General features: G+C 45.2%; 1 protein-coding gene across 1 annotated transcript in view; it reads left to right on the top strand.

Annotated features, from left to right (window-relative positions):
- Nucleotides 1-9,904: 9,904 nt before the first annotated feature.
- LRRN1 (leucine rich repeat neuronal 1) overlaps nt 9,905-22,622 on the top strand; it is a 29,127-nt gene continuing 16,409 nt past the window's right edge. The window contains exon 1 of the mRNA XM_083491834.1: nt 9,905-10,378. The gene's annotated coding sequence lies outside the window, so the exon portion shown is untranslated. The remainder of the gene's footprint in view (nt 10,379-22,622) is intronic.

Raw genomic sequence — 22,622 nt, 5'->3', positions numbered from 1 at the left:
CGCCATCCATCCTCCAACCGCCTCCAGGCACTCACACAGGACCTTCACCGCCTTCACTGGTTCTGATTTGAAAGAAAGGTAGAGCTGGGTATCATCTGCATATTGATGGACACCCAGTCCAAACCCCCTGATGATCTCTCCCAGCGGCTTCATATAGATGTTAAAAAGCATGGGGGAGAGGACGGAACCCTGAGGCACCCCACAAGTGAGGGCCCAAGGGTCTGAACACTCATCCCCCACCACCACTTTCTGAACACGGCCCAGGAGAAAGGAGCGAAACCACTGTATAACAGTGCCCCCAGCTCCCAACCCCTCAAGACGGTCCAGAAGGATGTTATGGTCGATTGTATCAAAGGCCGCTGAGAGATCCAGCAGAACTAGGAAACAACTCTCACCTTTGTCCCTAGCTCGCCGGAGATCATCAACCAGTGCGACCAAGGCAGTTTCAGTCCCATGATGAGGCCTGAACCCTGATTGGAAGGGATCCAAATGGTCCGCATCCTCCAGGCGTGCCTGGAGTTGTTCAGCAACCACACGCTCAATCACCTTGCCCAAGAATGGAAGATTTGAGACTGGGCGATAGTTGGCCATACTGGCCGGGTCTAAAGATGGTTTTTTAAGAAGCGGTTTAATGACCGCCTCTTTCAGCGGATCTGGGAATGTTCCCTCACAGAGGGAAGCATTCACCACCCCGCAGAGCCCATCGCCCAGCCCTTCCCGGCTAGCTTTTATAAGCCAGGATGGGCAAGGATCAAGGAGACAGGTGGTTGGTTTCACTCGTCCACATCCTCGGGGGTAACGGATTGAAATTGATTCCATGCAACTTGACCAGACAGGGCTCTAGCACTCTCCCGCCCCAGCCCTGCTCCCACGGTGGTGTCTAGCTCCTTCCGAATATGAGTGATTTTATCTGCAAAAAACTTTGCAAAATCGTTGCAGGAGATCTTGGGGTCTTTACAGGGCCCCGGTGGTAAAGGTGGTTCCGTTAGATTGCGGACCACCTGAAAGAGTCTCCTGCTACTATTTTCTGCAGATGCAATAGAGGCGGTGAAGAAAGTCTTCTTCGCCATCGCTATCGCCACTTGGTAGGCTCGACGTTGAGCTCTAACCTGTGTCCGATCAGATTCGGAATGGGTTTTCTGCCACCGACGCTCTAGCCGTCTCAGCGATTGTTTCATCGCCCTCAGCTCCGAAGAAAACCACGGGGCTGTCCGGGCTCCATGCAATCGGAGAGGGCGCTTCGGAGCCAGACAGTCGATAGCCCTGGTTAACTCCGCATTCCAGCGGGCCACCAGGGAATCAGCTGAAAGGCCATCAACATGGGATAAAGCATCCCCTACCACTCTCTGGAAACCATTTGGATCCATTAAGTGGCGGGGGCGGACCATCCGAATTGGTCCCACCTCCCTGCAGAGGGGAAGGGTCGCGGAGAAGTCCAGTTGCACCAGGAAGTGATCTGACCATGGCACTTCTTTGGTTTCATTTTTACTTAGTGTCAGATCACCCACGTCGCTAGAGGTGAATACCAGGTCTAAGGCATGACCACGACTATGAGTTGGGCCCAACTTATTCAGGGACAGCCCCATGGAGGCCATGCTTTCCACGAAGTCCCGAGCGGCCCCTTGTAAGGTCGTGTCGGCATGGATGTTAAAATCCCCTAGGACGACCAAGCTAGGTGTCTCCAGGAGAACATCCGCCACGACCTGAAGCAGCTCGGACAGGGAATCCTTGGTGCAGCGGGGAGGTCGGTACACCAAAAGGAATCCTGTACTGCCCCTATTGCCCAACTTCCAGAACATGCACTCAGAAAACTGGGTCTTCCCAGTAGGACGCCTGATGCAAACTAATGACTTCCTAAAAATCACTGCAACCCCCCCTCCCCGCCCACATGACCTGGGTTGCTGTGCGTAAGAGAAACCTGGTGGGCAAGCGGCAGCAAGGACAGGCCCATCTGCCTCATTCAACCAGGTCTCTGTCACACAAGCCAGGTCAAATCCTCCATCTACAATCAGGTTGGGGTGTAATTAAAGTTGCTAGGTGTTTTTAAGTGCCTATCTGGAGAGCTGATGGAGTTTCTACTAATACAGTCAAATGGGGTTTGTTCATGAAACGTTAGGGCCATGTTCGTTTGGGGAATAGGAACATCAGGTGAAGGAAAAGCTTCAAGCATGTTGATAGAATAGAGATAATGATGCTTTCCTGAATTTTCTGAACTGCTTTGAAAACTCCTCTTAAAGTGACTTCTAGGCCTTGGCTAGGGACTCATAACCAGGAGCTGGGATATACCAATTTCCTAGTTTCCACAGGATTGCTGTGTGTCCTACTTGATGTCGTGAAATGTGATCCTAAATAGACAGTAGTGCCTTAATACACTCCTTATGCTATGGTATAGAAAGTAAAATGAGAAGGACTGAAGCAGAATAAAAGCCTGTGTTAGTAAGTTTGCTAGTATGGCTGCACTGTAGTTATCTTTAGACCAGTGTTTGTCAAATTGTGGGCCAGCCTCAGTGCCACAGCCACCCAGTGCCTCACTTTCCTGCCCCACCTATCTGTGCCATAGGCCTTGTGGTTGGATCAGGGCCAGCAGCAGCAACTTTACATTCTGAGTAAAGGTGGCCAGGAGACAGAAATGTTTTGGGGAGGAGGAAGGCAAGATCTCTCTCTTCTGAGCAGAAAGGGCCACAGGGAGGTGTTGAAGGAAATTAGCTAGTGAAGTAAAATGTTAAATGATGATGGTGATAACAGCAATGATAATAGTAAGAGTAATAATACAAAGAAACTAGCAGTAGAAAGGGAAGATGAGGGGGAAGGGGGCTGCCTAGGAGAGGGGGAAATATAACTTCTTCAGAATTTCTGATCAGCAAACTCTAAATTAACAATTCTGTTTCTAAATGTGTATTTAATCTATACATATAAATTAGCACATGCAAATTTTATGCAGATTAGTGTCCACTGTTTTGGCAAGGAGCAAGTAGCTATCCTATACCAAACACTCTCACCTTCATCAGAGAGTCTGAGGTATTTTGTTGAGGCAGCATTTCTTTGTTGCATAGAACTCTGCACAAACATTACTTGTGGAACACCAGCACGTACACAAAAGAGAAAAAAATTATCCATATGACTGGAGCCATGTTTTGTTTTAGACATCTGGAGGTCATAAAGGCCACCTCATTCATCAAACACATGGGGCCTCTTCACAAATTACATTTGTTTAGGCATATGCCAAACGGATTTTTAAAACATCCAAAAATATTAAGTGTGAATATGGGAAGCCCATGTATTTTGCAGAGGCACACATCTGACAGCTGGGATTGGATCCTGCTCCTAGCTGACTACACATACTGTCAGTGGCAAACTTGGGCTTGTTAGTGTACAATATGTGAAAGAGCCTTCATCATACATACTTACGAATACACCCTCTTCATTTTGAAGTGTCAGACAGTTACAGCTGCATGCAACAGCAACTATTATACCTCCAATCACAAAAAAGTCCTAAAATGATGGAGCTGGAAGGGACCCAGGGAATGAGCTATTCCAGGTGGCCCTTAGTCTAATGAGCTGCTAGTGTACCAACAGTTGATTTTACAAAGATAGTTATAAGACTCTTACCCAGATCCATATGTAGGCTGAAAGAGAGAATTGTGTGTGGCCCTGTGTGGCCCTTTCATTGGCTGACTTTTAATTTCATAACTGTGATTAACAGACCAACCTTTCTGACCTGGGCCAGTTCAATGTGTGTATGAAAGTTGGAGAAGAAATAGATTAGTCTTTAAGGTGAGAAATTGTCAAGCACTCTCACATAGGACTTTACTATACTTTAAGTATCTCTTGTGTGAAGCTACAGTACCACTGTTAACGCAGGAGAGAAAAATGGAGGAGGCACATTTTATATGTAGTGCGAATGACCACTCCAGCCACTGGTAGGTATTACATTTGCATCAGAAATCTATTAAAAGCAAGAGCCGCTTTCTAAATCTCGTGTGCAAATTCCTTTGACTACGAACCCATGCAAAGATCCAAACTATCTTGCAGGAGTACTAGCTAGGCTGGCTATATTAATGCCCATTGTAAAGAGTCTTTTGTCGCACATAAGGAGCCAATGAATGGTAGTAAATGGGCTTTTCTCCAGGGGTTCAGAGCAGAAACATTTATGAGAGCAATAATATGAATTCAATGTAGTAGCCAGCAGTGTGCCTTCTCACTGGCCTTCTCATTAGCTCGGTATTTGAGCTTACATTTTGCATACAAATGGTCCCAGATTCTCATCACTGGTACCTCCAGGTAGGAAGGCTGGAGGGAAACACCTGGAGGGCAGACGCCAGTTAGCGAAGACCAATATGGTGCATTCGGGATATTGTGGACTACAGCTCCCATCATCCCTGAACATTGGCCATGTTGATTGGGACTGAGAGAAATATAGTCCAAAGCCCCCAGAGGGCACCATGTTGACTTCTCCTGGTGTAGCCAACACTGAGCTATATGGACCAATGAACTAAGATGGGGTATGGCAGCTTCCTTGTGTGCCTACCAAAACAGTTTTGACCATTTAATATGAGCTTTATCTGAGCTGCTTCAGATTATGCCGTGTTGCACAGCAAATTTAAAAGTTAAGAAAAAATAATTCAGTAGATGCATATTCCCCAATGATTTTATAGATGAGTACTTAGTTCTTCATTAAAAACAAATATGTGTGCAACGTTTCCCCTATAGCAATATGCTTGACAGCTGTTTCCGATTGCTAAACACACACACACACACACACACACACACACACACACACGTATTGTATTATTTAACATAGGGGCTGCTTTTTCCAGATGTTTAGATTGCGGATTTGAAAGTAATACAAAAAGGTTTCATCGCAATGCCTGCAAAAGGTCTACAAGGAAGCGGCAACATCTTTCTTTTTGCTGGCATTGCATATCTTTTGCTTTCTATGCGACACAATTCTTTTTCTTGGTCTAAAAAATAGTGCACTGTTATGCTATGCATCTAATGCTTTGTGACAGAAATGGGAAATTTATTCCATTAAAAATGGTATAATAAATCCAAAAAAAGATAGCTCCTGGGATGAAAATCTATTCACAACAGAGAAGGTTTTGCAAAAGGAAGCTTCAAATATGATATCCGTTTATACCAATTACACATGATGGATAGTAGCAAAGTAACACAGAGACTGACTGATGAGAATTCAAGTGGCAATGGAAGAGAAAGCAGCATTCTGAAAGGCAGTGATGACTTGTGTTCAATATGCTCACGTGTTAAAATTCAGGGCATTCTTAGCATAGCCCAAATAACCTTTCAAACCTCAAAAAATAAAATTGGTGCTCTGCATGCAATACTGCCTCAAAGCTTGAAGCATAATTAAGCCAAGACCATATTGGCTGTGGATTTAATTTATCTTCATCTGATTAAAAGGAAGAACTTCCCTTAATATCAGTGGTGAACTGATTTTCTTCTCTAATTGGTTCCTAGAAAGCACCTTGCTGGCGATTTCATTATCTTTCCAATGGCAAAAGCAACAGCTGCCTATAAACATCGTGGTATTTCTGAGAACTACATCCTAACTTCTTCCCAAAAAATAAGTTTGATTAATTTTAAAATTGTAGGCTCAGGGGTTAGTGAATTAGGGGACTGTGAAGTGTGCTGAATTGATGGCCTTCAAATCAATACACCATTCAAATCTTTTGGCACACCATAATCATGCTTTTGCAAGATAAAAGTGTGTGAAATTTATAAACATGAAAACATTGAATTCCTCAGGTTTCTGCAAAAGCTACTATTTTGCATCACCTGCAAGGCTTTTTTTCAATCCGAAACTTGCCAGACCTCTCAGGTTCGTGGTGAGAGCTAGAAAAATAGCACTGGTTTGGATGTATTCCAGGCATGGACCAAATAACTCCTGTGTTTTGTATATGCCCAGTAATATTATGAACCTTCCTTCACCACTTAAGGTAATTGTATAGAGCATTACTGAACATTTCCTCTTTGGGGAAAGTCACAACATCCACAACCAGGAGTGGGGCTTTATCAGCTGCAGCCCTAAATTATTGAATAATCTCTTGTTACTGGTTTGCATATTAATATTTACTTTAGCCTTTAGGAAACAATACAAGGTCCACTTGGTTTACACAATTTTTGTCATTATAGGCTAGCCTTCCTACACTGCTGAATTATTGCTGACACTGCTTTAGGATTTCCTGGTTGATGCTGCTACTTTCAGTAGGGCTATGCCGGTAACTTTGCAGTCTCTTTTCTAGGCTACAGAGCAGCCCTCCTCCTTTCCTCATATACTAGGGAGTGGACAGGGGGGAGGGAAAGAGTCGCTGTATTGCTGAGAAGGGTCTCTCCTCTCACTTCCCTTGCTGCGCTACAGCCTTGTAGCACAGGACTGAAAGATAAAGAAGCGTCTCCCCCACCCCCATCATTTGGGCAACCAGCTTCCAGCCCTGTGCCGTACCCTCACACTTCTGTGCTTGTGAACTTTTGCGAACCTCTAAAGAAGCAAGTAATGAATGGTAATTTTGGACTAGTAGGAGCATTTTGCCTTTTAAGTATTGGCCTGGTGACACCGAGAGCCACGCTACACATTATAATAAGCACACATTTTAATAAGCACAGTGAAACTGACCACTTTTATTTGGAAGAAAAAACTGTAGGGCCCTGCTAAAAATCATCCCCAGGCTGCTATTTGCCCCCCCCCCCCCAAGTAGTATTTACTCATCCATTGGGAGCAAACAGCAGCCAGTGGGCAGAAACAGAGGGGAAGAATTTTCAGCAGAAAATTGGTGAGGGCCCCTGATCTGGCATGAAAACTTGTTTTAAGCAGGTTTTTAAGATGTGTGTTTATCGTAGCAAATAGATTGGCACTTTAGCTAACCTCTTTAGCTAATTTTAGTGCTTTTATACAATATTGTTACAAGCCACCCCAATCCCTGAGCAGTGTGAGATTCCAAGGGTCTTGGCATTTAACCAGGGTTTGTGTTTCCTTTAGAGACTATGGTGTCTTTATACACACATATACAGGCAACTCCCCGTTTGTGTGAGGGTTGTATTCTGGATCATCATGTGTATCAGTAGGGTGTGCATAAGTCCGTTCTGCCTCCTTCTGGGGCCGAAAACAGCACACGCGCCAGCTGTTGTGCAGCAATCAAATGTGCACAAAATGATTGCTGCCTGTAGGATGGAAGGGTGTACAGCATTCACAGTCCAAAAGGAGCCAGCTTCCGCAGCAGCAACCTATCCAAACAGGCAGGCGGCATTGTCCTGAACCATGGATTCAAAGCAGAAGCTAGCATCGTTCAGAGCCTCTTTGTAACAGCCTGTTCCAATCACGCCACAATGGCTTCTGCCCTTCAGTCCCAGCATGGAGTTCTGCCCATTTCCTCGTGCTCCTTCCCAGCAGTGCTTGATTACCTCAGCACCCAGGAACCTAGAGGGTATCAGGGGACCCACAAACCTGTAATTATATATTTCTTTTTTTGTTGATAAGTTTTTAGTCATTTGTTGTTGAGATTCCTTCTCTTGTTGTAAGCTACTACAAGCATGTGGTGAGGTAAACTAGTAATGTTTTAAATAAATTAATAAGATAACATAGAAAAGTGCCTTTGTCCATCAAGTTCTGTCTACAGTGAATGGGATGCGGGTGGCACTGTGGTCTAAACCACTGAGCCTCTTGGGCTTGCTGATCAGAAGGTTGGTGGTTCGAATCCCACGACAGGGTGTGCTCCCGTTGCTCTGCCCCAGCTCCTGTCAACCTAGCAGTTTGAAAGCACACCAGTGAAAGTAGATAAATAGGTACCACTGCGGCGGGAAGGTAAACAGCATTTTTGTACACTCTGGTTTCCGTCACAGTGTTCCGTTGCACCAGAAGCGGTTTAGTCATGCTGGCCACATGACCCGGAAAGCTGTCTGTGGACAATTGCCGGCTCACTCGGCCTGAAAGCGAGATGAGCGTCACAACCCCATAGTTGCCTTGGACTGGACTAAACCGTCCAGGGGTCCTTTACCTTACCTTAACAGTGATTGGCAGTGGCTCCCTGAGATTTCAAGACAGGACATTCCCAGTCCTAAATAGAGATGTTGGGGATTGAATCTGGGACTTTCTGCATGCACAGCACATGCTCTGCCGCTGAGTTATGGCACTTCCCCCTAAAGCACATTGTTAGTGCCAAATTAGACTTGGGAATAGCTGCATCCCTGGCCAGGTATGGTAAGTTAAGAACTGCTTCCAGGTATGCAAGCAGTGAAACTTTACAAAAGTTGATGTTGTTTTTCACACCTTTTCACAAATGACTAACATTGATATGTGTAGTCAAGCAAGCAAAAACATTTATAGACAGGCAACTGTGGAAGAATTTATTAATAGGCGGAATGCACAGCAATCATTACTGCATTGCACATTACTGCAGTGCACGCCCTATATTTATGCAGACACCCCAGCGACCTAAACAAGGAGGGGAAGAGCGCAGGGTAGGAGCAGAGGGTAAGAGCAACATCACTATTCCTCTCCTTTGAACACAAGTTTCTGGGCATCGCAAGTGGGGAGAATGTGGCTGAAGGGGTGGTTCTGCTTTAGGCAGTACCACAAAGAATGATGAGGTAAGAAATTGCTTTCTGAGACTCACAGATGCTTTTGCACTTGCGTGAGTCCTGCTTATGAGTTTCCCATTTGCATCTGGTTGGCCACTGTGCAAACAGGATGCTGGACTATGTGGACCATCTGCCTGATCCAGCAGGGCTGTTCTTATGGTCCTAAGGTTGCTCGGTCCAGCTCCTGCCAACCTAGCAGTTCGAAAACACGTCAAGGTGCAAGTAGATAAATAGGTACCGCTCCGGCGGGAATGTAAATGGCGTTTCCATGCGCTGAGTCTGGTTTCGCCAGAAGCGGCTTAGTCATGCTGGCCACATGACCCAGAAAAACTGTCTGCGGACGTCGGCTCCCTCGGCCAGTAAAGCAAGTTGAGCACCACAACCCCAGAGTCATTTGCGATTGAATTTAACTGGCAGGGGTCCTTTACCTTTTAAGGTTGGCAGAAACCAATGACAGGGTCTTTTTAGAAGTGGCCCCACCATTCTCCCCTGAGAACTTTAGTTACCCCCTCTTCTCTTTAGCCTTTAAGCACTTCCTAAAGTAGATGTAGATAGATGATAGATAGATCTGGTAGATTCCACCATGCTTTTTATTGCGGGCACCCACACTCTGATGTTGTTTCTATTTGGTTTTGTCAGATTGCTTTGCTTTCAACATTTTTAAAATATTGCCTACCCTTAAGCCTTGACCTAAAAGGAGGACCAGAAACGCACACAAAGGCAACAGCGCAGCCCTAGAGGAGGCGTCTACTTGGCAACAAGCGCCACTGAGTTCAATGGGACTTGCTATCCATGTATAGGAAACATCTCTTTGGCGCAAACACTGAAAGGGGAAGTGCCAAATGCCCCACAATTCCACCTGCTCAGAAGAAGGCAAATACAGAGAGACCGAGCTAACGTGTTGCACATTCTTCCATGGGGGGGGGGGGGTAATCCGCCGAGCAGAAGCGGTTTCCTTTGTGCGCTCATTGTCTGCTTGGTTCCCGCATCCAAAAGAAGCAGCCTCCCTCCCCGCTCCGTCCCCCTGCTCAGGCCCCAGTGAAAAGGGGTCTGCGAGACGCGGCGGGGGTGGGGGCTCTTGTCGCTGCCTGTCGCCCACCCCACCCTTCGCCGCCGTTCCCACAGCAGCCCTGGCAGCAGGGCAGAAGCCCCTCGCGGCCCCCTCGAGCAGGCTCCCTCGCCTTCCCCCTTTGTTAGCAGCCCCTACAGATGGTGCCCTGCTCGGGTCTCGGGTGTATTGCGAAGCGGGCGCGGGGGGGGGGAGGGCGCGCGGCGAGCGGCCAATGGCGAGGCAGCCCGTCAGCTGACCTGCTTTGCTTACACCAGGTGCACGCCGGCTGCGGGCTGTGCAAAGCCGAGCTGAGGAGAGAGAAGGAGGAGGCAGAGGCAGCAGCAGCAGCAGCAAGTGCGCGCGGCGGGAGGAGGGAAGGCGCCCGCGAGCACGAAGAGACCCCCGGCCAGCGGGGGGAGGAGGAGGAGGAGGAAGAAGAAGAGCGCGCGCCTTGCCCGCGGGGCCCCGAGTGGAAATTACAGCCGCGGTCGCCTCGGAGAAAGGAGAGGCGGCGGCAGGAGAGGGGGGCGCGCCCCGCCGTCCTTCTGGCCGCAGACTTGTGGCGTTTGAAACTCGAGCTGCCGGAGCCTGGCTAAGCGAGCCTCCTCGGCTCCCCCTCGCCACCGGGGATTGTTGTGCCTTTCCGGGCGCGGTTTAAGGAGCCTCTCTTGCGTCCTGCATGGGGGGGAGGGCCAGCGAGGCTCGTTCCTAGCGGCCGCTGTTGCCTCTCTTTGGGTAAGTGTGTCCCTCCTCCGTCTGGGCAGCTGGGAGGAAGGGAGATGGGTTACCTGGGCGGGGAAGGGGTTAAAGCGGAAGCCAAGTTGCTATGGAGTAGTAAGCAGGGAGAGAAATGCTCTATAGTATATATGCTATATCTCTAGCATTCCACCAAGCCACCAGTGCCGGGAGTTTGTGGGCTGGGAGGTGATGGCATTTCACTGGGCAGAACGATAAGCGAGCCCTCCAGGGAGCAGAGGCTGAGATGTCACCTAGCAGGGATTGCTTTTGTTTGGAAAGGCTGCGCAGGGAATTGGGACGCTTAGAGAGCGTTGCCTAGCGGAGAGCGTCCAGAAGGCTGATAAGCAGTGGGCAAAACAGATGGAGCCAACAGCACCCTGCCCTCTGGCCCTGGATTTCTGGGCATGGTTAGAAGGGGAAAGGAGGGTAAACAAGGGGGCGATTGTCTTCTCTCCCCTCCCCCTTGCCCCCAAATTTCTTTTTCTTAAGTGTTGACTTGCGGTTGGAGACCCTAGAAAGAAGAAACAAAGGTCAATCTAACCTGGTTTAAGGGGGGGGGGAGGAAGGGAGCAGTTAGGTGTTAGCTGTTGTTCTTTTCTGCAATAGGTGTGATGATTCCAAAGGCTGGCTGCCTCCATCCAGCTGGCTGGAAGACTAAAAAGGGTGTGTGTGTGTTGCTGTCTCTCATCTAGCCCAGGCAGACCAAGTATGGAAAGTTTGCCAGCTAGTGTCCTTTGTCCTCTCCCAAGGCAGGAGGGTGAAGAGGATGCTGGCTGGTAGCAGCTATGATGAAAATCTGTACCCCCCCCCAATCTTCCCTGAACCAGACAGTTTGCTAGTTTGTGGTTTCAGCCGAAGCATGAAACTCTTTCCCCGCCTTGTCTTTTTCTGCAGAGGCTTGAAGCACTTCAGTGGGATGCATGTGCTTTATCTGCAATTGTCATGCTCTGCATTGGGGAGCTGGTTGCTGTCAGGAAAGTTATGCCCAGTGATTATTTCATGACTTTGGGACTGTGTTAGTGTACCCTCCAGGGGAGGTTTCTTCTTTAGAAAAAGAAGAAGAAAAGCATGTGTGTGAAATTAGTCAAAGTCAAGAAGATGTTTTCTGGAATATCCTCTGATGCCCGGATGACTTTTGTTACCTTCCTCTGTCTTGCTCTTAAGAAGCACTTTACTACTTCACTTTGTCCTCTTTCTTTCTTTCTTTCTTTTTTACTTCCTTCTGATTTTTAATGGACTTGCTGCATTGAGCTGCTAAGGCGCAGGCAATGGGAAAAGTACCAGGCTGAAGTTTCTGTGATTCCCATTTCTCATGGGGAGGAGGAGGCTGGTGCTGTGTGTCCCCCTAAATCTCTGATTTGCATGCAAATGGGAATGCACCCTGGCAGATGTCTTGCCTCATCCATTCACATGAAGGAATTTGAAAAGACAAGGAGTCTTCAGTTTAACAATAGACCTTAAGAAAATGGTATAAAGGCTTAGTGTGAGGGTTGCTCCCCCACCCCACTCTTCTGCACCAGCTCCCCTTGCTGTTTGGACATTTATATGGCAAGCTGTCTCTAGTAATCTGACCATGATAGGGTAAAATATGCTCCCTCTGGAGAAGTTTGTTGCAACCTCGAGATTCCAGGTAGGATACAAGATCCAACAGGGGCTTTTCTTCCCCCAAATTTGTTGAAACTGATGGCCAGACAGCCTGGCAACTTGAAGACCAACATCCACATCCAAACTGGTGTGCCTGTGTCTGAGCCATTGTGTGAGAAGAAGGAGCATCCAAAAGTACAAAGTCCTGGAGTTGTTACTGAGGTTTTAGACAGTGAGGACTTTAGGCCCTCTGCAAGGTCACCTAGCCAGTAAGCTAGAGGTACAGAGCTGTCCTCAAGAGAATCCAGTTTCTGAAGGAAGCCATTCTCCAGTGAGGGAAAGGAGATCTCTGAATCACACCCAGAGGGGAGGAATGTAGTCATCCTTTTGGGGATGGGCCCTAACAAAGTTGTAGAAGGTCCCTGGTTCAGTCTCTGACCTTCCAGATAAGACTAGAAAATACTTCCACTGGAGATTCGGGAGAGCTACTGCCAGGCAATGGGAACAATACTGAGTTGGATGGACCAGTTATAAGGGAGCTTCCTATGTTCCTGTCATTAATTGAGGCAGGGTTCGACCCTTATACATTATTTCCAGGTCTTTCAGTTTCTGCCTAGTCGCATTCCAGCAATAAGCAGCCTGTTTTGGAAACCTTCAAATGAGTAGGAGTTCAATCTATCTATATTACTGTTCTATATAAAACTGTGCTATCATTATCTGAGAGCTTCAAGTAAAAGGGTAGAGTTGCTTCTTTCATATCTTTCCAGATGTTCAGAACTTTTTCTCTCCAACTGCATTCCAGAGGGGAGAGTATTACTTTGTTTTCCAGAGTATTACTTTGTTTTCCGTTAAGTTTGAACCAAATGTAGCTTTGCCCTTAAAGACAAAATGCAGTTCCCTCCCTTTCTCTGTGTTGTTCATGACATTGACATCAAATAAAGGATGCAGTAAGCTTCCTTGCCTTCAGGCCAGATAAGACAAGATCCTGAGTCAGTAGGTTTTAATGGTGACCTAATCTTTTTAAATTGTTGTGCACACCTCTAAAGACTTTGAAGTGCTTAAAGGGGGGGGGGCAAAACCACATCCACAAAGCATTCAGTGTGGTTCAGTGCGAAATGCTAGAAAATACCAAGGCAATTTATACGTCTTCAAAGCATGCCCTTTCCTCTGCCCTTTCAGGCATTAGTTTGGTAGACAGCAGCTGGCGCGTTTCACCTTCTGGCTTTGTGGAGCCCTCATCACAGACTTGTGGTGTGGACTACACGTGAGCATGGATGAATATACCTCCTTGTGTGCCAGGCACCAGTTGCCTCCTCCTTTGTTTAGCTGCATAGCCGAAAGCAAAAGACCCATTCACCAAGAAAGCAGTTAACCCTTGGGTTCCACGGTTTCATTGAAGAAGGCGTTTCAGTGAGCTAGCGGGAAAGAAGGCATTGTATTGGTTGTATTGGCATTGTTTCGGGGTGGACAACAGATGTTCGCCTGCTATTTTACATGTTTTGCTAAGTTATTTAGTGCCGGTTCGTTGCGTGCTTCCCAGCGAGCAACTGGCTAGAAAAAGAGGCAGAATCAAATGAAGAGTTTGCAGTACAGTTTAAAGGTGGGAGAAAGAAACATCACCACTGAATGATCAGCCCTCCCCCTTGAACTGTTTGGGAGTTGCCAAGGAATACATCAGAAAACTCTTTAGGTTGTACGTTATTTTCTTCTTTGTGAGATCCCACGTGAAATTACTTCGCTGTTCAGTCCATCCATTAGCTTATTAAAAAGTGGAAAGGAAGTGCTTTTAAATACGTCTTCAGGGGTTGCCTTCAAGAAGATGATTAGTGGGGTAAACGTGGCTGCGTTTAGCCGCCCCACCCCCAAACCTGTGCAACTCCTGTTGTTGCTGCATTGGACTATGACTTCTGAATCATGACATATGCTCTACATTTGAGGACTTCCTGTGCAATTTAGAATCCTTCATGATCAGTTTCCCAAACTGTGGAGTCCCCATGTGTAGAGCAGGCTCCCTGTTTTAAAAGTTATAGTCCCAAACACCAATGGCAAGTAGAGCCATGGTAGGCTGAAGCAAGCGCTTTGTGCCACACTTGCCCAGTTTGCAGGAATCCTATCTAAAGAGGGCTATTATTTCATTCAATCAGATCTTGCCTTTATACTTCCAGTGAATTGTGAATTTGAAGTTATTGGCCTGTTTTGTTTTGTTTTAAGGTAGGGTGTACACAAGCTTGTCAGAAGAGAGCCATCCCATGTAGGGTTTCCACATATCTCTTGTTTCAGCCTTGCAAATAAATCTGGAAAAGTTACTAGCCCACCTCTCCTTATGTAGCTGCACCCAACATTTGTGGCATAAAAGTGACAACTTGTATAAAGATGCATTTCCTCCCTCCCCATGGATGACTCTCTGTTTGGAAGTCTGGCTGGTTTTTGAGGTTTCCTACTACTTTTAGTATGTTGCAAACAATATTTTATGAAAGCCTGAAAAGTTATGCTTGCAGTGTTTGCGGTGAGTTCTGGATCGTGGATTCTTCACAGGGCACACAAGCCCCTCTCCTGTACTTCCTGACTGATCTGGGCTGTATTCACATTGTATTCACATGCCTAACTGAAGCATTTAGTGCTCATTTCCATGTCATTTGGAAACAGTTTTTCCCCCCCCCGGGTCCAAATAACATGGAAAGAGTGCTAAACTTGTGCTGTTTTCCACTATATTTCCAGAAGTGGCTTTTACATCCTGAGAAAGCTCAAGTGCAATGTGGAAAAGATCAGTTAGGGAAACTATGGGGAAACTGAATAAACTGCCCTAGATGAGCCATTTCCCCTTTAAATATTGCCAAACCCTGCCAATCTTTTAAAGGCTCCAAACCTTTGCAAAACCCAGCCAGCAGAGCCCCTGGGAGCTGCCCAGGGTTCTGATTTCCCTCGTCCTGCTGGGCTGGAGTGGAGTGGAGCAGAGCTGGTGGCTCTGGCATTCATTTTCACTTTCCCTGTGGTCTCCAAGCCCCAGCAGAACAGGACAAATGGTCTCTAACCCAGGGCAGATGAACTTGAAGCCCTCCAGATGTGGTTGGACTTCCAGCTTCCATTTGCCCCAGCCTGCATGGTCAGTGATAGGGTGGGTGTTTGCAATCTACCAACATCTAGAGAGCCATCGGTTCCCAACTTATGCTTTAATTTTAAAGTGTTTGCTCTTCAGTAGAGCAGCAATGTGAAAGTAGGCTTTTCTGCCCCTAAAGTACCCAAATTTCTAACTGGACCATTGATACTTCCACACATATAGAATCTGCTTTGACTTCAAAATCCTGCGTTGGAAGATGTCGTTCATGGCTCATGAAAATAAGATGGCATACTTGCTCGTAGGAGGCCTGTATGACTAATTTTAACAATCCAGGTCACAGGCTTAGACACTTTCAATGCTGGTAGTCACAATTACTGCTTTACCTGCTATTTCTTTTCCGCTGTAACTTTTAGTTGAAGAAATGTGATGGTCTCTGTATTTCTCTCAGCAGTACTTTAGGTAAGTCAAAGCTAAAAGTACTAGAATTGCATTGTACTTTAGTACAGTATATCGAGGCAATTTAAGAGTCCACAAACTTCCTCTTCTGCAGTCTGTTTCTCTTAATACATTGTGTTGTAAAGTGTAATATAATACAAGAAAAGCCTTAATTCGAACTGTCCAAACATTAAGGGAAGTATTAAAAATAAACAATTACAAGCCCAAGATTAAATGTAAATCAACTTGCATAACTGCAGCTTAGTGTGGGAAATCATTTAAGTTTTCTGAAACTTTTAAGACAAGTAGCAAACTTTACAAGTCAAATCAGGCATTCATTTTAACATAATCAGATGCATATTTGGTCAGGAGAAACTATTTTCTTTAATGCAGTTTTGTTCCGTTCACTTTTGAAGCAAGGTTTCTTAAAAAGAGGAAAAGGTCCCTTATTCTTTCACGCCCCATTATTTTCTAAATATGTAGTTAAAAGCACTGTGCACCCAAACTATTGAAAATCTGGGTTTAATTTTTTGTACTCATCTTAGAGCTGAACTGAAATCTATTGCACATACTAAGAACTTTAAAAAACCAAAACCCTGTAAGTATGCCTGAAATTATTAACAAAGAGGGAGTTTCAGTTTTACAGTGCATATCTGCGTTGAAGCATAATAAAACACAACAAAAACAAAAAGTAAATAAATCCATAATCTCCTTCCACAAACACATTTAAAAGGACATATAATGTTAATCAGCCAAAGGCCTGGTTGCAGAGGAATGTTTTTGCCTGGCACCTAAAGTCTCCCTGGGGAGAGCATTCCACAAATGGGGAGCCACTGCAGAAAAGGCCCATTCTCATGTTGCCGCTCTCTGGACGTCTCATGGAGGAGGCACACAAATAAGGGCCTCAGATGATGATCACAGTGTCCAGGTCAGTTCATATGGGGACAGGTGGTGCTTGAGGTGTTGCAGTCAATGGGATTTACTCTGATAAATATGTATAGGTTTGCACCTTTATTTTTTTTAGTTCTGTTCTTTTGGTTAGCCTTAGGGACTTGATTCTCAGATGTCACTGCAACCCTTTGTAGGTCAAGTAGTCTTTGGAGGATGGCCTGAGAGTGTTTCTTCTAAGGAAATTGGCTTGCAAATACACATACCAGGATTTAGTTTTCATAGTATGTGTATTTGCAATCTGAATAGGTAAAAAAACCAGGAAGGATTAAGGTAGGGTCAGGGCTTGAGAATAGCTTTAAAGAAAGGGAACAGGAAATGGAACAGGTGAATAACCTTTAACAAAGGATATTAGAATATTAGTTTAATATACACATTCATTCAGAAAAAGGAAAGGGGAAAAAAACAGAAATAATGAAGATACTTGTAGTAACAAAATCTGTCTTCTCTAGTGCTACTTTAAGCTCCTTTATTATTTCTTTAATTTTGGAGCTTTTCTTAATAAAAACAAACTGTAATTTTCAGACTCGAGCCATCCCAGTTCACCAATAATACTCTTTGGCAGGCATGTGGTCCCCACAGCTGTCCTCTCATTTGTGTATGAAATAGAAACACTGGTGTCATTTGTAGGTTACCATAGTTACATGAACAATACACGTGTGATACTTCATCCTTCCAAGCTAAAAGGGTTTCTCAGTTCTGTGCCTAGAAAATGTCTGCCAGGCAAGGGGGACAAACCTATGGGAAGGGTGACTTTAAACATTTTTTTTTAAGCACCCCCTTTAATTCACTTTCTACAATGTTAATTTATTGCAATTCTCCTTTTCAGTTTAACAAAAGCTAATTGCAGGCCTCCAGCCAATTAAGCACTTCATCCAGCAAGCTGCCACACTAATGTGGGTTTGCAGGTGTCCTGTAGGCTCAGGAATCTGGGGCTGATTAATGTTGTGTCACAAAGTAAGCTTTACCTGGCATTCAAGATTTACAGGATATTTAAATATGAGATGTTTAGCTTGACTCCCAAGAGGTTGCATAGTCCAGCAAAAGGAATGGTGAACTTGGATTGGGGTTTAAAACTCTCCTTGTCTCCTGGCTTCATCGTGTGACAGAGAGTCACCTGCCACAACCCATCTCCATTCCCTGTTTGGTAAAATATTAAAAGTACTGAACACAGTGGGGTTGGCCTCTGTGCCCAGAGGTTTAAAATCTTAAGGTTTTGGGGAAAGAATTCTGTGGAAGAACTGCCACTTCCTAAGCCTGCTGGCTTGCTCCAAGCAGGGAGGTGGTGGAAGGGTGGTATGGGGTTTTTCTGAAGCCTCCCATTGACAACAGTGGAAGGGAAAATCAATATGTCAGTTTCAGGACTTTTTTTGGGGGGGCTGCGGTGAGACTAATCAGATTGGATTTGTTCTTCCAAGCGTGCAACATCCTCCAACAGATATATTTCAGGGTAGTGGGCTCAGGATTGCTAATGGTATTGGTCACCTTCCCTTCCATCCTCTTTTAAGTACTAGGGATGCTGTTCCGTGTATCAATCAGGCCAAGTCCTGAGATCAGTAGTGGGAGGGGGTTGCTAATGTGTGTGGCCCATTGTGTGGGAACCCAAAGTAGGGCCTTTTCCACGGTGGTGCCCAATTTTGGAATTTCACGGAGGCACAGATGGCCATGAAATGGATGGGATTCTGCTGCCTTGTGAAGACTTGCTTGATTTTTTAAAAGCATTTGGAGGCCCTGTGTTTTGCTTGACTTAACGTTTTTAGCCTCTACTCCTTTTGCATTTTATAATTATATGCGGTTTTATTGCTGGTTTTTAATATTTCTATCAAGTCTTCGTGATTTCTGTCAATGTGTTGTAAACTTCTTTGAGGCCTTTTTAAAAAAATGAAAATGGTATACAAGAATGCAACATAAATAACAAGTAATTAGAGCCTCCTCCTCCTCCAGGATCTCATCCAGTTCTGATTTGGTACTGCCAAGAATGGCTGTAGGCAGGGACAGAGGAAGGTGTGTGTCGTGGGTGCAGACCACCCCGGGTGTCACCACTGAAGGGGGTGACAACACTCACTGCAGGGCCTACAGCGTGCCCAAGCCATGCGTCTCTCCTGAAAGAGATGCAGTGGTTGGGTGCGCACAGGTTCCACGCTGCCCAAACGGTCCACCCGCTGCCTCCCCCCCCAGCTGTAGGGCGGCTGAGTGAGAGGAGGAAGGCAGACTCCGGAGGCCCTGCGGTGCACCCCGACCCTGGGCGCACCACCCCAGGCACCTGAGCGGCTTCCTCCGCCACTGGCTGTAGGGCATGATATCCTGTTTTAGCTGAAAGTAAGAACTCTGATTTGAAAATGGTGCTTTCTTGATCAGCAGGCTGTAAATGATGTTTGGACTTACTTTGTATGGCAAAAGTAAGGGTGAAAGGTGATTCCTAATTCTTAATAGTAATATAATACTAACAGGAAATCCCCACATTTCAGGAAGAGATAAGCTGTACCATTATTATGTATCATCTCCTGGTGTGGTTTAGACTTGCAGTAACAATTTCCTTCTGCAAAGGTAGGGGACCTCTTAGAATTGTCCATCCTTTCAGAGGCTGATGTATCTGGATGAAATCCTGAAAGCTCTCAGGGAGCTTCCCACTGCTATGGTTGGTGTTCCTGTTGAAGTACTTTTCCACGCAGAAGCTGTAGTTAGTTGCTAGGTTTCTAACTAGGCCTGCCTGTAACAAATTCACCTTCCCTGTTCTTAAACAACAGTGCAGTTTTCCAATCCAATTTCAAGCATAACTCAGAGTGATGGTGCTAACCTTTTAAGGTTTTAAATGGCTTAGAATCCAGGTTTCTAAACAAGCACCCTGTTGTCCTGCAGGACTCTTATTTGAATGCTGAAGTAATCTTCAAAGCTCTCTTCAGTGTTCTCCTGCCTGGCAAATTCTGTGGGTTGTGACTGGATCATAGGACCTTTGCAATGGTGCAAATATCTTGAAGTTGATTATGTTGTCACTAAGACCACTTCATTTGGCCAGCCTTTTCTAGTATGTCACCTAAGCTGGTTTTATCTGTTAACTATCAACCATATATGTGCATACCCACATATTCCTTTGTTACAGCCAGGGGTGACTGGTGGACGCTGGACCTTGTCAGGCAACTAAGCAGGACTTAGGACCTCCATAAACTTCCAGACATATAGGAAAAGATTATTCCCCTCTTCCAGCTTGTTCACTTCTAGACCTACTTTTAAAGAATAAGCCATAAAAAAACCATTACACAGACATGAACCTTGAGTCAGACATGGTCTCTCAGCCTAACACATCTCAGTATTGTTGTGAGGATATCATTGGGAAGAGGAAAATCATGAGTGCCACTTGGAGCTCCTTGGAGGAAAGGGGGAGATATAAATGCAAAGAAGAAGATGATCTTCAGCATGTTTCACCCTGTTTTTGAAGGCAGCAGGGAGAGGGCAGGTTTAGAAGAATACTAAAACAAACATTAAGAAATCAAAGAAAAAATAATTTGGGGCACAACCATGATATTATGGCCTAGTCATGTTAGATATTACATGCAAGTCCATAGCAATTCCAATTTGAGGATGGATGTCTGCTGGGACAGGCTTGACTGGGCGAGTTGTGCGAGCCACATGTAATACATGTGCCTATACTGTGTTTAGACTCTGTACACAATGTTCTCATCTACAGCTTTCTGCTTTTTGTAACAGCATTTTCTTGTTGTTTAGTCGTGTCTGACTCTTTGTGACCCCATGGACCAGAGCACGCCAGGCACTCCTGTCTTCCACTTCCTCCCGCAGTTTGGTCAAACTCATGCTGGTAGCTTCGAGAACACTATCCAACCATCTCGTCCTCTGTCATCCCCCAAAGTGTATAGTCCTCGCAACAACCATGCAGAGTTGGCCACCATGCAATTTTTAGCAAAACGGAAAGAGCAGTGCTTCCACCTTAACAAATCCACAAGCTTGGAGGAGAGCCAGTATATCATCTAAACAAACAAACAAACACCCAATCCTACAACAAAACATTTGCTGGTTTTCAGCTCTGCTGTAGATGGCAACTAGGTGGATAGTTACCCCTTTGAAAGTGTACCAGACAATTTTATATAGAAATACTGAGAGTAATTTACCCAACAGTAGCATCATACAAAGAGGCTATAGCAAAGGAATTATGGTCCCCGATCAACATTCTATTACCTAGTGCACTGGTTTGGGGGTGGGGGGTATAAAGATGAGACTCTTGCCAGTTGGCTTCCAGAAAAGAAAAATGTGCAGATAACAGAGATGAAGGACCAACCCATTCCAGGTCACCCACAGCATCTTCATACAGATTTAAGCAGGCAGAAGAGGCCTACTTACAAACTGTGTGCCTCAAAAATGAATAGAAAAAGCATATACAATGTGCACCTGCCTTGCCAGTGAGGAACTTCTATATTTAATAAGAACAGTAACTTTTTTTAAAATTGTGCCTTCACGGCTGCTTTACTGCTGTCCACGTGCAGTTTCCAAGTTCACTTCTTTAACAATTATTTGTGGTGTCAAAAGAAAACAAGCTGCCTTTTGGAGAACTGCAGCTAAAATGCAAGGAAAGATTTGTAGTATTGGTTCATGTCTTGGTTACATGTAACATCCTTACATTACTTGCTGCCACGGGCTCCTTCAGGAGAAAGCTTAAGATGCAAATTCAGTAGTGATGCTGACGCCGTCAAGCTTATGTTCATACAAGCCAATCATGCGTCTAATATTCATTCATTCATTTGGCAGCTACTAAATTACTGACAATGGCAAGGAAGAAACACAGCTACTGTAACAAGCTTGAAGTGTGCATGCCTTTATCAAAAGTTGTCCTTCAGAAAGATACTAGATTAGCCCACCTTCACATTAGATAGACAAATTTCCAGTTCAGGTTTAGTTACATGTTTCTCTAATGCATCACTACTTCTCATTTAGCACATATTGTTTTAGGATTGGCCGAGCAGTGGAAATAACTGATTGATGGAAATGGTTGCAACAGTTCAAATGGAAAGCTAGGGAATATGCAGGGAACAGAAAACTGGGGGTTGGGGGGTGTTATTTGGGGAGAAGCTTTTTATTTTTGTTTCAACTTAAGCTCCATGTTGCCGTGAGTGAGCATCCTCTACTGATCACCACCTTCCCCGATCTGTTGTCCTCCAATTCCCATCAGCCTCAGTAAAGTATGGCTTCTTGTTGGGAATGGTGGGAATTGGAGTCCAATCACATTTGGAGGGCACAGGCAGGGAGGGATCATCTGTCACATGCTTCATACTGTTTTGTTGTGATCAGCCTTGGGCATTCTTGCTAACTGAGGAGTGGCATACAAATGTGTTGAACACCGTAAATCACTGTTTCAGCCCCTTGTACTTGTTGTATAACTTCGTGACTTCTGTCACATAATTTGTCCTGCAATAAGTTGATTTATCTCACTATATCATATTTTAGATTGTTTGCGAGAGAGATCCTTTAAAGGGTATAAGAAATGAAATACTGAAAAGGATGAAATCAATGGCAGTTTTGTCATTAATGCCCTCCATTTTTCACCTTAAGTGGCATTGCACTATACACCAAACATTTGTCAACAGCACTTGCAGAACGTTGCTTGGATTAGGGTACTTCAGAGGTCAGGAGAAGTGGTGCAGGTGCTCCCAGGGATCCAGTCTTTTGTGCAAACTTTGGTGTATTCTTTCATTGCACACCTTTGCTAATCTGCTAACCAACAGGACTTCATGGCAACACCGTTGCACATTGTCCCTTGCTGAGGGTGTACAGCTAAACAGTTCTACGTCATGGTGAAAATAAAACCATTTCTGGCCTCCAAATAACTTCCAAAAGAGTTTTGAAAGTTAGGAAACTGTAATGACATGCTTTCATAAGTAGACAGCTGCAGGTAACAGTCATGTTTAAATAGAAGGTTCATGAAAGGTTACCAATTTTGTAAGTGAAGGCACCTCACTGTGAATCTACCAGAGTGCTTCTCAACTGCTGAGAAATGATAGAACAGCAAAACCAGAGATAGGCCTTAAGTAGACATGCATTGAGTAAGGTGCTGCCTTGCATCGTTAGATCAGGACTCTGACTACGCAAGTAGCATAGAATCATAGAATTGTAGAGTTGGAAGGGATCTCAAGGCCCATCTAATCCAACCCTCTGCAATGCAGGATTCTTAACTAAAGCAGCCATGACAGATGGCCGTCCAACCTCTGC

Source organism: Podarcis liolepis, assembly GCF_965112155.1.
Source record: "Podarcis liolepis genome assembly, chromosome: 2".
In the NCBI taxonomy this organism is placed as follows: domain Eukaryota; kingdom Metazoa; phylum Chordata; class Lepidosauria; order Squamata; family Lacertidae; genus Podarcis; species Podarcis liolepis.
This window is presented reverse-complemented; position numbering and strand designations above follow the sequence as displayed.